Here is a 12,957-nt window from a genome sequence, read left to right on the forward strand (position 1 = left end):
AGGCACCTCTTTACTCTGGCCTTTGACATCTAATATGTTTGTTTTAGGACCCACCCCATCCCTCTGGAGGCTGCCACATCCCATCCTATGTTGCTTGAGAGTGTCTCCTAGCCCATCAGTGAGGCTTTTCAAGGGACACAGTTGGTTGCAGAGGGGCAGTGCCACAGTGGGGACAGGAAATTTCCTTTTGCAAACTTCAGGTAACGTACATTAGAAACTAAGGCCAAGTCAGTCTGCAAAACATGTATGTTTAAATGCCATTATGCATTTTGCAACTTTTTCTGTTGCATTTTAGAAACAAGAAATAAAATGGTATGAGGACTAGTTTGTATAAATAATATGAAGGCAGTTGCCTCATCAGTAATGCATTTGTCCAGAATTTCCTGAGTTGCATTTACCTCGTTATTTCTTCTTGCTGTTCATAATGGCAATGTCACCAATATGATGGCAAGTATTTATGTCAAATATGCTTTGGGCTTCACACACAAAGCTATTTTTTCTAGCATAAGTGCTATGGTTTCTGTCTATCTTTATCCGTTGTCTAACATTTTTGATGCTTTCGAATTATTATTCTATTTCCATTTATTTGTCACCCATTCAGTCATCTCTAAGCAAATCCACTGGTTTTTATAATTATTACTGTTTATCTTCCTGATAAGTTTTTCCTGCAATAAATAAGAAAGGCAAATGCTGAAAGACAGATAATTCTGTGTACAAAGGGACAGACAGCTCTGAAGGCACATCAGAAACACACACCAAACATTGTTAAGTTATTCAAAACATATTTAGCTGTTGGCATCTAATACAATTTCCCAAAAGTAAATCTATGGGTTTTTGATCACCCAGGCTAACTGATGCCAAATCTGAAGTAAAAAAGGACTGTCTTTACAGAGTATGTTTGCTAGTGACCCCAAGGAAGGATGTTTGTGCTTGCCTTACTTCTACAGCATGGCTTGCTTGCTCGAGCCATAGAATCATGGAATTGTAGAGTTGGAAGGGACTCCAAGGGTCATCAAGTCCAACCTCCTGCAATACAGGAATCTCAACTAGATCATACATGATAAATGGTATCCAACCTCTGCTTTAAAAGGAAGGCGAAAGTCCATCACCTCTTGTGGGCGTCTGTTCCACTGTCAAACAGATCTTGCTGTCAGAAAGTTCTTCCTGATGTAGCTATATGAACTGCAAGCATATATCAACTCCATCACTAACAAGAAGTAAACAATAACTTGCTTATTTGGAAGCAAGCCTTACCATTTGCAACATCCTTACTAAAAAGTATGCACACTTAAGATTCCACCTGAATCCACTTGGAATTAAATCAGTGCACTAAGCCATTTTCTCCTGTTCTGGAGGCTGGGACCCAAAGCAATGGATTCAAGTTACAAGAAATGACATTCTGACCTGGATAGCTCAGTCGGTAGAGCATGAGACTCTTAATCTCAGGGTTAGGGGTTCGAGCCCCACGTTGGGCAAAAAAGAGTCCTGTATTGCAGGGGGCTGGACTAGATGACCCTCATAGACCCTTCCAACTCTATGATTCGATATAAACATCCTAGGCAAGCGATCAAAGGATTCTAGCCATGCAGTGTTATCCCTTGCATGTTTACTCAGAAGGAAACCCCGGTGTGTTCAATGCGGTTGCTCCCCAACAAGCATGCTAGCAGAGGACCCCCCCACACACAAAATAAGCACGACTACTCGGCCCCAGTAAGGATGCTCGCCGCGAATATGCAGAGTACATGTCCCTTATCAAGTCTTAGGGGCAAAGCTTCCAGGTAATATTGAAACCAAGAGTTGTTAAAACAGTGCGGGGGGCGGCGGCACCTTCTTCCTGTCCCTTCCCGCCTCTCACCCACCTGGGTGGAGTCTCTCGTCTACCGGCTTCTTGCCTCCTCGGGCTGCAAAAAGGTGGCGCCCCTGCCCTTTCCCTTACCCCCAGAGTAAGAGGAGGGCAGAAAGAGAAGGGGCTGCTCCCGCCAAAAAAAGCCCCAGCGAAGGAGAGAGCCCTGGGTTCCCTCCGTTCCCGGGCCCGCGCTGCCTCCTCAGGTACTTCCAGGGATTCGCGTGAGTAACAGGGCCTCGGGTTGCCCCGGCAACGGCTTGATTTGAATACGCGCATTACATAGTCATGAGCACGGCGGGCCCCGGAGCCAGTCACCGCCTCCGGGCCGGATTGGTGGCGAGAAGCGGCTGCGGCGGCGCTTTGCGCGTGAGGGGAGGAGGAGCTGCGGAGAAGGTTTAGGGGCTTCCGCCCGCCCCGAAGGTGTTGCGTGGAGGAGGTTGGCTATGGGTAGGTCACGTCTGAAGTGTGTTCCTTCGGAAGAAAGTTGCTCTGGTGCAACCGGGATAGTCCTGGTCCGGATAAGTGTGCAGTCGGGTTGCAAGCTTTAAATCCGAGGGGTTGTGTATTTGTTTTTTTTCTCCAGGAAGATCTTTCCTGCGGGCTACGAAAAGCTGATCAAGAATCTGCTGTATGGAAACTGCATGATTGAGACGAATAGGTGGGCAGTTTGGGTGCTGGGAAGAGGGAGCTGTACGTTGCTTGAAGGAAATGAATGGTCTGTAAAATGCGGTAAGGGAAAATCCCCACAGGTTTGTAGGAGTGCCTTTTTCCTCAACAGCAGTTGCTATCCTAGTACACGTGCTCCAAATGTGTGGTCGTGCGTGTAAGGTTGTACTTACACTTCAGATCAAATGCACAAGCCTAAATTTACAGCCTGGAAGGTTGCACTATTATTTTCTCTCCACATATGCCTACTGGGAAGCCATTCTTTATGCAACATCCATTCCCTAGCATGCATTGAAGCAAGCTAGGGTATGTGTGGTTGTTCACACATACATAAATGGGTGCCTGCATGTACAAAAATGTAATACAGAAATTGACCGTGAAACCCCTATTCACAGCCTTAAAGGAGAAGAAATCTCTCAGTAAAATCACACTTTATGTTGGAACAACTCTTTCAGAGTGCTTACAAACACAAGCATGAAGATATGCTTTCTTTTTCCTGCTCTTTTTCTCTGTGCATGTTCATGCAGCCTATTAAAGAAACAGCTGTAACTTGCTAGCACAGCATCCCAGAAGAGTCATTTAGACTCTGAATTATTGCCACTGTGTAATACCACAGGGAGGTGTTTTCCAAGGGAATGCAGAAGCCCGTAAGATCTGTAGACTGTAAAGCTGTACGATGATAAAGCAAATTCCCTCTGGAGCTGCAATAGAGGACAAATTATGTCACGCTCAGATGACTGAATAAGATAGGCATGGCCTGAGAAAGCTAAAGAGCCGATTCTGAATTTCTGAAAACAATAAGATAGTGAAAGAAAATAGTGACTTGAAAATAAGAGTGTGTTTGTGTGTATATATAGCATGATTAACCAACCCAGACCCTGCAACCATCATCTGAGGCCCTTTGTGTGCCTCCTCTGTGAGAAGTCCAGAGGTTAGCAACACAAGAATGGGCCTTTTCTGTGGTGGCTCCCCACTGTCCCCATGTATGCTTGCCTGGCACCTTTATTACATATCTCTAGATAGCCTGAAACACACAGCATTGCTGAGGGTGAATGGTTAAATGCTCTGTCATGTATTCTGTGGAATGAGTGCAATATTAGGTTAATACAGTGGTGCCTCGCAAGACGAAAAGAATCCGTTCCGCGAGTCTCTTCATCTTGCGGGTTTTTTCGTCTTGCGAAGCAAGCCCATTAGCGGTTTAGCGGATTAGCGCTACAGTATTAGCGGGCTTAGCGGATCAGCTGATAAGCGGCTTAGCGATCAGCTGTTAAGCGGCTTAAAGATCAGCTGATAAGCGGCTTAGCCATCAGCTGATAAGCGGTTTAGCGGCTTGGGAAAAAGGGGGGGAAAGGAAAAAAACCCCGCAGGAACTCGCAAGACATTTTCGTCTTGCGAAGCAAGCACATAGGAAATTCGTTTTGCGAAGCACCTCCAAAACGGAAAACCCTTTCGTCTAGCGGGTTTTCCGTCTTGCGAGGCATTCGTCTTGCGGGGCACCACTGTAGATGCAGAGTGGGACTCGCATAACACCATTGTAAAATCCTCCCTAGCATTACATGGATACCAAGTCTGAAATTCATATATACGTCTTACTTTATGGGAATCCAGCAGCCTCAGTCTCCTTCTTTGTTGTTGTTGTTTAGTCGTTTAGTCATGTCCGACTCTTCGTGACCCCATGGACCAGAGCACGCCAGGCACTTCTGTCTTCCACTGCCTCCCGCAGTTTGGTCAGACTCATGTTTGTAGCTTCGAAGACACTATCTCGTCCTCTGTCATCCCCTTCTCCTTGTGCCCTCCATCTTTCCCAACATCAGGGTCTTTTCCAGGGAGTCTTCTCATGAGGTGGCCAAAGTATTGGAGCCTCAGCTTCACGATCTGTCCTTCCAGTGAGCACTCAGGGCTGATTTCCTTAAGAATGGATAGGTTTGATCTTCTTGCAGTCCATGGGACTCTCAAGAGTCTCCTCCAGCACCATAATTCAAAAGCATCAATTCTTCGGCGATCAGCCTTCTTTATGGTCCAGCTCTCACTTCCATACATCACTACTGGGAAAACCATAGCTTTTACTATACGAACCTTTGTTGGCAAGGTGATGTCTGTACTTTTTAAGATGCTGTCTAGGTTTGTCATTGCTTTCCTCCCAAGAAGCAGGCATCTCTTAATTTCGTGGCTGCTGTCACCATCTGCAGTGATCATGGAGCCCAAGAAAGTAAAATCTCTCACTGCCTCCATTTCTTCCCCTTCTATTTGCCAGGAGGTGATGGGACCAGTGGCCATGATCTTCGGGGGTTTTTTATGTTGAGCTTCAGACCATATTTTGCGCTCTCCTCTTTCACCCTCAATAAAAGGTTCTTTAATTCCTCCTCACTTTCTGCCATCAAGGTTGTGTCATCTGCATATCTGAGGTTGTTGATATTTCTTCCAGCAATCTTAATTCCGGCTAGGGATTCATCCAGCCCAGACTTTCGCATGATGAATTCTGCATATAAGTTGAATAAACAGGGAGACAAAATACAGCCTTGTCGTACTCCTTTCCCAATTTTGAACCAATCAGTTGTTCCATATCCAGTTCTAACTGTAGCTTCTTGTCCCACATAGAGATTTCTCAGGAGACAGATGAGGTGATCAGGCACTCCCATTTCTTTAAGAACTTGCCATAGTCAAAGGCTTTTGCATAGTCAATGAAGCAGAAGTAGATGTCTTTCTGGAACTCTCTAGCTTTCTCCATAATCCAGCACATGTTTGCAATTTGGTCTCTGGTTCCTCTGCCTCTTCTAAATCCAGCTTGCACTTCTGGGAGTTCTCGGTCCACATACTGCTTGAGCCTTCATTGTAGAATTTTAAGCATAACCTTGCTAGCATGTGAAATGAGTGCAATTGTGCGGTAGTTGGAGCATTCTTTAGCACTGCCCTTCTTTGGGATTGGGATGTAGACTGATCTTCTCCAGTCCTCTGGCCACTGCTGAGTTTTCCAAACTTGCTGGCATACTGAGTGCAGCACCTTAACAGCATCATCTTTTAAAATTTTAAATAGTTCAGCTGGAATACCATCACTTCCACTGGCCTTGTTATTTGCAGTGCTTTCTAAGGCCCATTTGACTTCACTCTCCAGGATGTCTGGCTCAAGGTCAGCAACCACACCACCTGGGGTGTACGAAACATCCATATCTTTCTGGTATAATTCCTCTGTGTATTCTTGCCACCTCTTCTTGATGTCTTCTGCTTCTGTTAAGTCCTTACCACTTTTGTCCTTTATTATGGTAATCTTTGAACGAAATGTTCCTTTCATATCTCCAGTTTTCTTGAACAGATCTCTGGTTCTTCCCATTCTGTTGTTTTCCTCTATTTCTTTGCATTGCTCGTTTAAGAAGGCCTTCTTGTCTCTCCTTGCTATTTTTTGGAAATCTGCATTCAATTTCCTGTATCTTTCTCTATCTCCCTCGCATTTTGCTTGCCTTCTTTCCCCTGCTATTTGTAAGGCCTCATTGGACAGCCACTTTGCTTTCTTGCATTTCCTTTTCATTGGGATGGTTTTTGTTGCTGCCTCCTGTATAATGTTGCGAGCCTCCATCCATAGTTCTTCAGGCACTCTGTCTGGCAAATCTAAATCCTTAAACCTGTTCCTCACTTCCACTGTGTATTCATAAGGGATTTGATTTAGATTGTATCTTACCGGCCCAGTGGTTTTTCCTACTTTCTTCAGTTTAAGCTTGAATTTTGCTATAAGAAGCTGATGATCTGAGCCACAGTCAGCTCCAGGTCTTGTTTTTGCTGACTGTATAGAGCTTCTCCATCTTTGGCTGCAGAGAATATAATCAATCTGATTTCGATGCTGCCCATCTGGTGATGTCCACGTGTAGAGTCGTCTCTTGTGTTGTTGGAAAAGCGTGTTTGTGATGACCAGCTTGTTCTCTTGACAGAACTCTATTAGCCTTTGCCCTGCTTCGTTTTGCTCTCCAAGGCCAAACTTGCCAGTTGTTCCTTTTATCTCTTGATTCCCTACTTTAGCATTCCAATCCCCTATAATGAGAAGAACATCCTTCTTTGGTGTCACTTCAATAAGGTGTTGTAAGTCTTCATAGAATTGGTCAATTTTAGTTTCTTCAGCACCAGTAGTTGGTGCATAAACTTGGATTACTGTTATGTTAAAAGGTCTGCCTTGGATTCGTATCGAGATCATTCTATCATTTTTGAGATTGCATCCCAGTACAGCTTTTGCCACTCTTTTGTTGACTATGATGGCCACTCCATTTCTTTTATGGGTTTCTTGCCCACAGTAGTAGATATGATGGTCATCCGAACTGAATTCGCCCATTCCCGTCCATTTTAGTTCACTGATGCCCAGGATGTCAATATTTATTCTTGCCATCTCACTTTTGACCACATCCAGCTTACCCAGGTTCATGGTTCTTACATTCCAGGTTCCTATGCAATATTTTTCTTTACAGCATTGGACTTTCCTTTCGCTTCTCCTTCTATAATATATCATTTAGCAGGATACAGAGCAAGCGTGATGCATTTAATTCTCTTTGTGATCATATAAGCTACTCCACAAATCCCTCTGCCAGTAAGCTGTGATGATTAAAGAGCTTACTGCGGGGAAACTATAGCTAATACTTTCTTTTCTTAAATAAAAAAAAGTGTTACTAATGAGTGCTGGGAAATTACTCAGTGTTAGTTCCTCAGCATCAGATGAACATCTTAGTCATACGTTTTATAAGGGGCAGCAATCCAATCATTACCTGAATTGACAAAGTTCCTTTTTGTGTCAAGGAGTTTTGCTGATCAGGAGAAATTCAAAAAACATGGTTTAGAGTGTAATGGCTGCTGTGATGCATTACCTATTGCTGATCTCTTCCTTACTCACAGGAAAGAGCCTCTGTCATCATGGTCTGGATGGGAGATAGGGCAGGGCAGGGCTGGGGAACCTCAAGCCTGATGGCTGAATGTGGCCCTTTGGGCCTCTCTCTGGCCCTCAAATCTTTTTCCTCAGGTCATATACTCCACTGCCACGATTTACATTCAGACATGAAGCTCATTGCGTTACCTTAGGCCAGTTGCTGTCTCTAAGCTTAACCTACCTCAAAGTGTTGTTGTGGGGCTTGCATGAGAAGAGTGTATGCTAGTTTGAGCTCCTTGGAGAAAAAGGTGGGATATAAATGCAATAAATAAATAAGGGCATTTTTGTGCTACAGTGCAACAAAAGTGGGAGATCTCCCCCAGACAAAGGGAAGGGGGATTGTTGTGGGGAAGGGGGATTTGGCAAGAGACGTGAACATAAACAGGGATGGGGAGCATAGGCAATGGAGTTGAAGGCCATTAAATGCAAGAGATGCAGAGGATCTGTTACTTTTCTATGCAGAACTCACATATATACAGGATAAGCATTATAACAACATTTGTGATTGGTGGGAAACATTTTAGAGGGTTCAGATGTGTTGCATAATGTGAAGGAGGCTTATAGTTCACTTTTTCCTGCCTACAAACAGTGTTTGCCCAGGACTGTGTATAGCTTTCAACACAAATCCAAGTTACACAGTTCAGCATTGCACCCTGCACCCAGCCTGCACTGCAATGAGTTGCTGCTGTTTCATCACAGTGAGTGGATTCTACGTTCACAAATAGAACATCATACAGGATTTTCCCGTGCCACATCACACCTGCTCATGAATAAAAAAATTTCCTAACTTCTGATTAAGCCTAAATTCTTTCCAGAAGTTGGGGAAATTATTAATTGCTGGCTGTGGAGATGTGTGCTAAGAGCTCTGCACTTTATCCATCCTTGTCTCTTGTTGGTAACTAGCCTTTTAGCTTGACCCCTATCTCTGGTGCATCCTGGCAAGGGCTCTTATTGACACAAACCTGGCTTGCTAGATGATGCAAAGCTCCAGTCTCAGCTTTACTCACCATAGCAACCTATACCTTATGATCAACATTATTCTGTTTCATGAGCTGGGTTGCCATGGCAAAGTCCTTGTATCATATTGCAAGGTGATTATAAAAGGAAGCACATTGCTTTTCCTATAATATATATATGACAAAATGATCAATTTTGATATCTGGAGCAGATCAGCTTTTGAGCTGCTTTGAAGCAATCTGTAAAGAGTTGCTAAAAGTTTTCTTGGTAAAGTAGCCACACACCAAGTGGATATGTGAAAAGAAAAGGCTGAGAGCATTTTCACACATGAGCACTAATTCAGCTTCTTCACTCTACATTATGACACTTGTAGATGTAGCTCAGTGGGGAGGTAACACGTGCACACACAGCTAAATTAATGGGGGATATGTTTTTAACTTCACTGATGAAAATAGTCTTAAGTGTTAGGGATCTGTCCCATGGAGAACCCACAGAGGGGCTGCTGGGGAGTCTGATAGAGTCATGGTGATGCTAGGACCCAATCAGAAAATCAAATTAGAATTTGTCATAGACACTGCACATGCTCATAGCAGGGCCACTTGAACAAGTCAGATGAGGACTGGAAACCTGAGCAAATCAACAAACATTTTCACAATGGTAGTGGTTGTTACTCCTGTTGTGTGGCATTCACAGTTCTGTAGAGAAGCATGTAGATCTGTGGCTGAAACACTCTGGAAGGAGTTTGTGTTCATCATGAAGTTGTTTTTATACAAGGGTAATGGCCTTGAAATAACAATATATTGAGCTTTGATTATTTATTTATTATTATATTTATATTCCATCTACCTTTGCTCCAGGGAGTTCAAGGTGACGTTCATGGTTCTCTTCCTCCCCATTTTGTCCCCACAACAGCCCTGTGAGGTAGGTTAGACTGAGAGATAGGTGACTGGCCCAACATCACTCAGTGAGCTTCATGGCTGAATTTTGAAAATGATCCTTCATTAGGTTTATCAATCTGAAAGTCTTAAATTTGGTTTTAGAAAAACAGGTGGAATTCTGACGGGAATGGTTTATATAAAGTATATAAATGGCTGGTAATTAGAACTAAAAGTAACTCTTGCTCCAATGATTTGTCTTCTAATGAAAGTTCAGACCTGCTGGTCTGTCCTAGCAACCTTGTTTGTGGTGTGTGTGCTTATAACCCTTAAAATGAGTTGACTCACACTATCAGTGTGTGTTACCATAACCAGACAATGTGAGATGTACTTATTTATTTGAATCCTTTTTGCAGTCAACGCCAATAAATCAACCAAGAGCCAGACTTGGGACATTTCTCCTTCCTCTAGAATACGTTGATATTCCTCTATCCTATTCATCATCTTCTTCTTTGTCAAACATGACTAGCTAAAATAGCTATATGTTGATGTCATTTTCCAATTGCCCTGGAGAAGTTGTGTATGGCAACCTAAATACTCACAATAAATGGCTAGGACAAGGCTGGACTGGAATAAGAGCAGAGTGGTATGACATACATGCATATGCTTGTGAAGAAACACCACCCTTGGCATTGCTCAGCAGAAATTTACAGCAGCATCTCTCTAAGAAAGCTCTTTGGGAAGCTGTTGTACCATTGTGACTGATTTCAAAGATAGTAAGGCCCTAATTCAGCTCTTTCCTTGGCCATGAACTCATAAGGTAGCCTGCGTTTAACCCTGTTCTCTCAGCGTTCTCCAAGTGAGTTCCAAACTACTCCCTTAAAATGTTTCTTTCAAAAAATAATAATCCCTCTTTTGCCAGCATAGGAAAAGACCAAACTTTTGGTAAGTTAAAAACTTACAAACTCTCCAAATTCATATGCTTCAGAAAAGTTGCATATGCAGTAAAACTTAGCTTAATTACAAACTGGTGAAAGTTCCTAAACCATTGGTATAGGAACTGAAGAGTGGCTTGTGAGAGCCATGTGACTGAGCTGGAGCAACCAGCTCAAACCTCGTTCCATGCTAAGCTTCTCAGACTCTGGGAAAATAAAGCCTTGATTGCCTAACTCCTCCCAAGGTGAGGGGAAGTGGACATAGCTAAGCCTGGCAGCACAGCTTACTCTATGGTATTAACCCCTTCATGCATTAATTAGACTTAAGCATGTTGGTTATATGAGGCTGGTTATCTCACAGACATGACCCACACTTTCTTAGCCATACTCCTGCCCTCTACAATATGGGTATAATGGTGATAGATTTTATCTGCATTGATATTAGTATAGTAAGTTTTAAAATGTTTACAATAAAGAATAAACATTTGGGTATGGAAAGACCTTGAATGGGAAAAATCATGGATTATTGTCTTTGCTGCTTCCTCTTCTGGGGAGGCGGCGGAGGTTACACACTATTCCCCAATCACAGCGACACTAAAATCCTGGATTCCAGGACTGCTTTTTTATGGGGCAGCAATTACTTCTGCACCTAGAAAGATCATCATAAAAAGCTTAAAAACAAATAAAGACAATGTGGTCTACAGGTGTTTCACTCTAGCATCCGTCTTGTTTAATTGACTAGATCTGCTTTCTTAAATGTCGATCACTGCTTTGACTTAATTAATTGGTTAAAAGACTGAAAGCGGTAAGCAGACTGGTGTATTCCAAGACTAATGAGAGTAGTGCATGCACATTTTGTCTCATATATTGGGTTCCTCAAGTGCTAGAGACCTCCTTTTCTTTTTCTTTTTTTAGTGAAAGCTGGGAATCTAGGGATTATGGTTTATCTAAGCATGTGTGCAGACACGGACCTCCACCCGCAGATGCCCATGTGAAATGATTTAAACATTTATCATGTGCTATAAAAATTATATGCATGAAAGTCAAAAAGAATTTGATTTATTTGTTAAGGGCCAATTCACTTTGACCTTATTATTTTTGTTAGATTCCTTAGGGACAATTCTGAAAACACTCTGCTTGGTTTCAGAGCGAAAAGCATGTGTCCCATCTGTGAAACATTATGGATAAATGCTGCAGGACTGTAAAAGTATATCTTTCAGCAGAGGCGTGTGTTTGTATTTTGTGGGTGGGTATGGGTGTTTAAATCGAAACAGAATAAGGATTCCTCTGGACTATTACTATTTTTCAAGAGGGATTCAAGCACATACCAGAACTTTAGGTTTATGTAGTTAAAGTGGACTAAAGAGTTCTGTCACCCTAATGCATCAAATTTTCTTTAAAAAATACGGTAATCTGGCTTCTTGCAGTTTGTAACGTGATGGGGAAATGCATTGAAAAGTGTGGTATGAACAAATGTCTAATGAGAAGACGTTTAAGCTCTCTGCAGGCATATCAGAGTGAATGCAGGATATCATTGTAGTATAATGCCTTTGCAAGCAAATCTGAACAAATGCTCAGTAAAGACCGGATACTGTATAATATAACCTCCATGTAAGCTTTGTGCAAGCAAGTCAGGATGAATGCTCAACAAGCAGGTCATACAGAGTGGCCTTAAAATAATTCTGTGCAAACTTGATTCAAATTTTGTATCCAGACACCTAAATTCTGTAACCTGTACAAATTATGCAAACTATCAATATTTGCATGGGCTTCCTATATTTAGATAATTAACAGTGCTCTCCTGTGTGTGCCTGTTCAGAAAATGCAAATCCCATTGATTTCAATGGGGCTTATTCCCAGATAAGTGTTTAATAGTATTACAGCCCAAGTTGCAGTCATATGCAAACTTATCTGAACATAAGTCTCATTGAACTCAATAGGATTTACTTCCGAGAAGTTATACACAGGATTGCATAGTAATTTTGTTAGCCTTTTGGCAGAACAAGAAAGTAAAATCGGTTCCCCAGTCCTGCCCCAGCTGCTGAGATTTTGTCAGGCATCACTCACAAACTTTCATGCCAATCTTCCCAGCCCAGAGGGTTGGAAACACACTTCGAATGAATGATGAAAGACAGGGAAAGAAAACCTGAGTTTCTCTGTGACTGAGTTCTACAACCAATGCCAAATCTCATGCTTCTACGGTAATTATGCAGGATTGTGAGATATCTTTTAGTGAAGTGCTTGGATTGCAAGCTCCTAGGTTGCAGTCCTATGTATAATTACCTGGGAGTGAGCCCCATTAAACACAATGGCACTTGCTTCTGAATAGCCTTTACACTATATGAGAGCAGGGAATATCTCCTTCAAAGATACATGGATGGTGTTGAACCAATACAGCCCTGATCTGTACCAAGGACTTCAAACAGCACTGTAGTATCGTGACTGAGGATGTCAGCGGTGAAGGGGTCCAGTTCAAAACCTGTTTCGGGCCACAAATTCCTTAGGTGACTTTAGCCAAGCCATTACATTTTAATTTCAGTTCCTTCCTCCATCTGCAATAGAAGATAACAAGTGGAACCTCGTGAAAAAATATTCATGGATGAAGGGTTGGAATTGACTTGGTGGAAGCACATCCTCTGCAAATAACCAGCCATCCTTTACATTGCAGTCCCCCCTCAGAACGTGAAAGGGCCCTTTCTTGAGAAGGAATTGGGCTCAGAAGATGCAGTTCACTCCACAGTTTGAAATTAGGAAGATGTGTTATTCTCAAGCTCAATA

The 12,957-nt window shown here is 42.6% G+C and overlaps 1 protein-coding gene across 1 annotated transcript in view; it reads left to right on the top strand.

The window, feature by feature from the left end:
* The first annotated feature begins 2,221 nt into the window (after positions 1-2,221).
* The window catches only part of HRAS (HRas proto-oncogene, GTPase), a 66,171-nt gene continuing 55,435 nt past the window's right edge, over positions 2,222-12,957 (top strand). The window contains exon 1 of the mRNA XM_080975790.1: positions 2,222-2,293. The gene's annotated coding sequence lies outside the window, so the exon portion shown is untranslated. The remainder of the gene's footprint in view (positions 2,294-12,957) is intronic.

Source organism: Podarcis pityusensis (assembly GCF_964106645.2).
Source record: "Podarcis pityusensis genome assembly, chromosome: 1".
NCBI lineage: Eukaryota > Metazoa > Chordata > Lepidosauria > Squamata > Lacertidae > Podarcis > Podarcis pityusensis.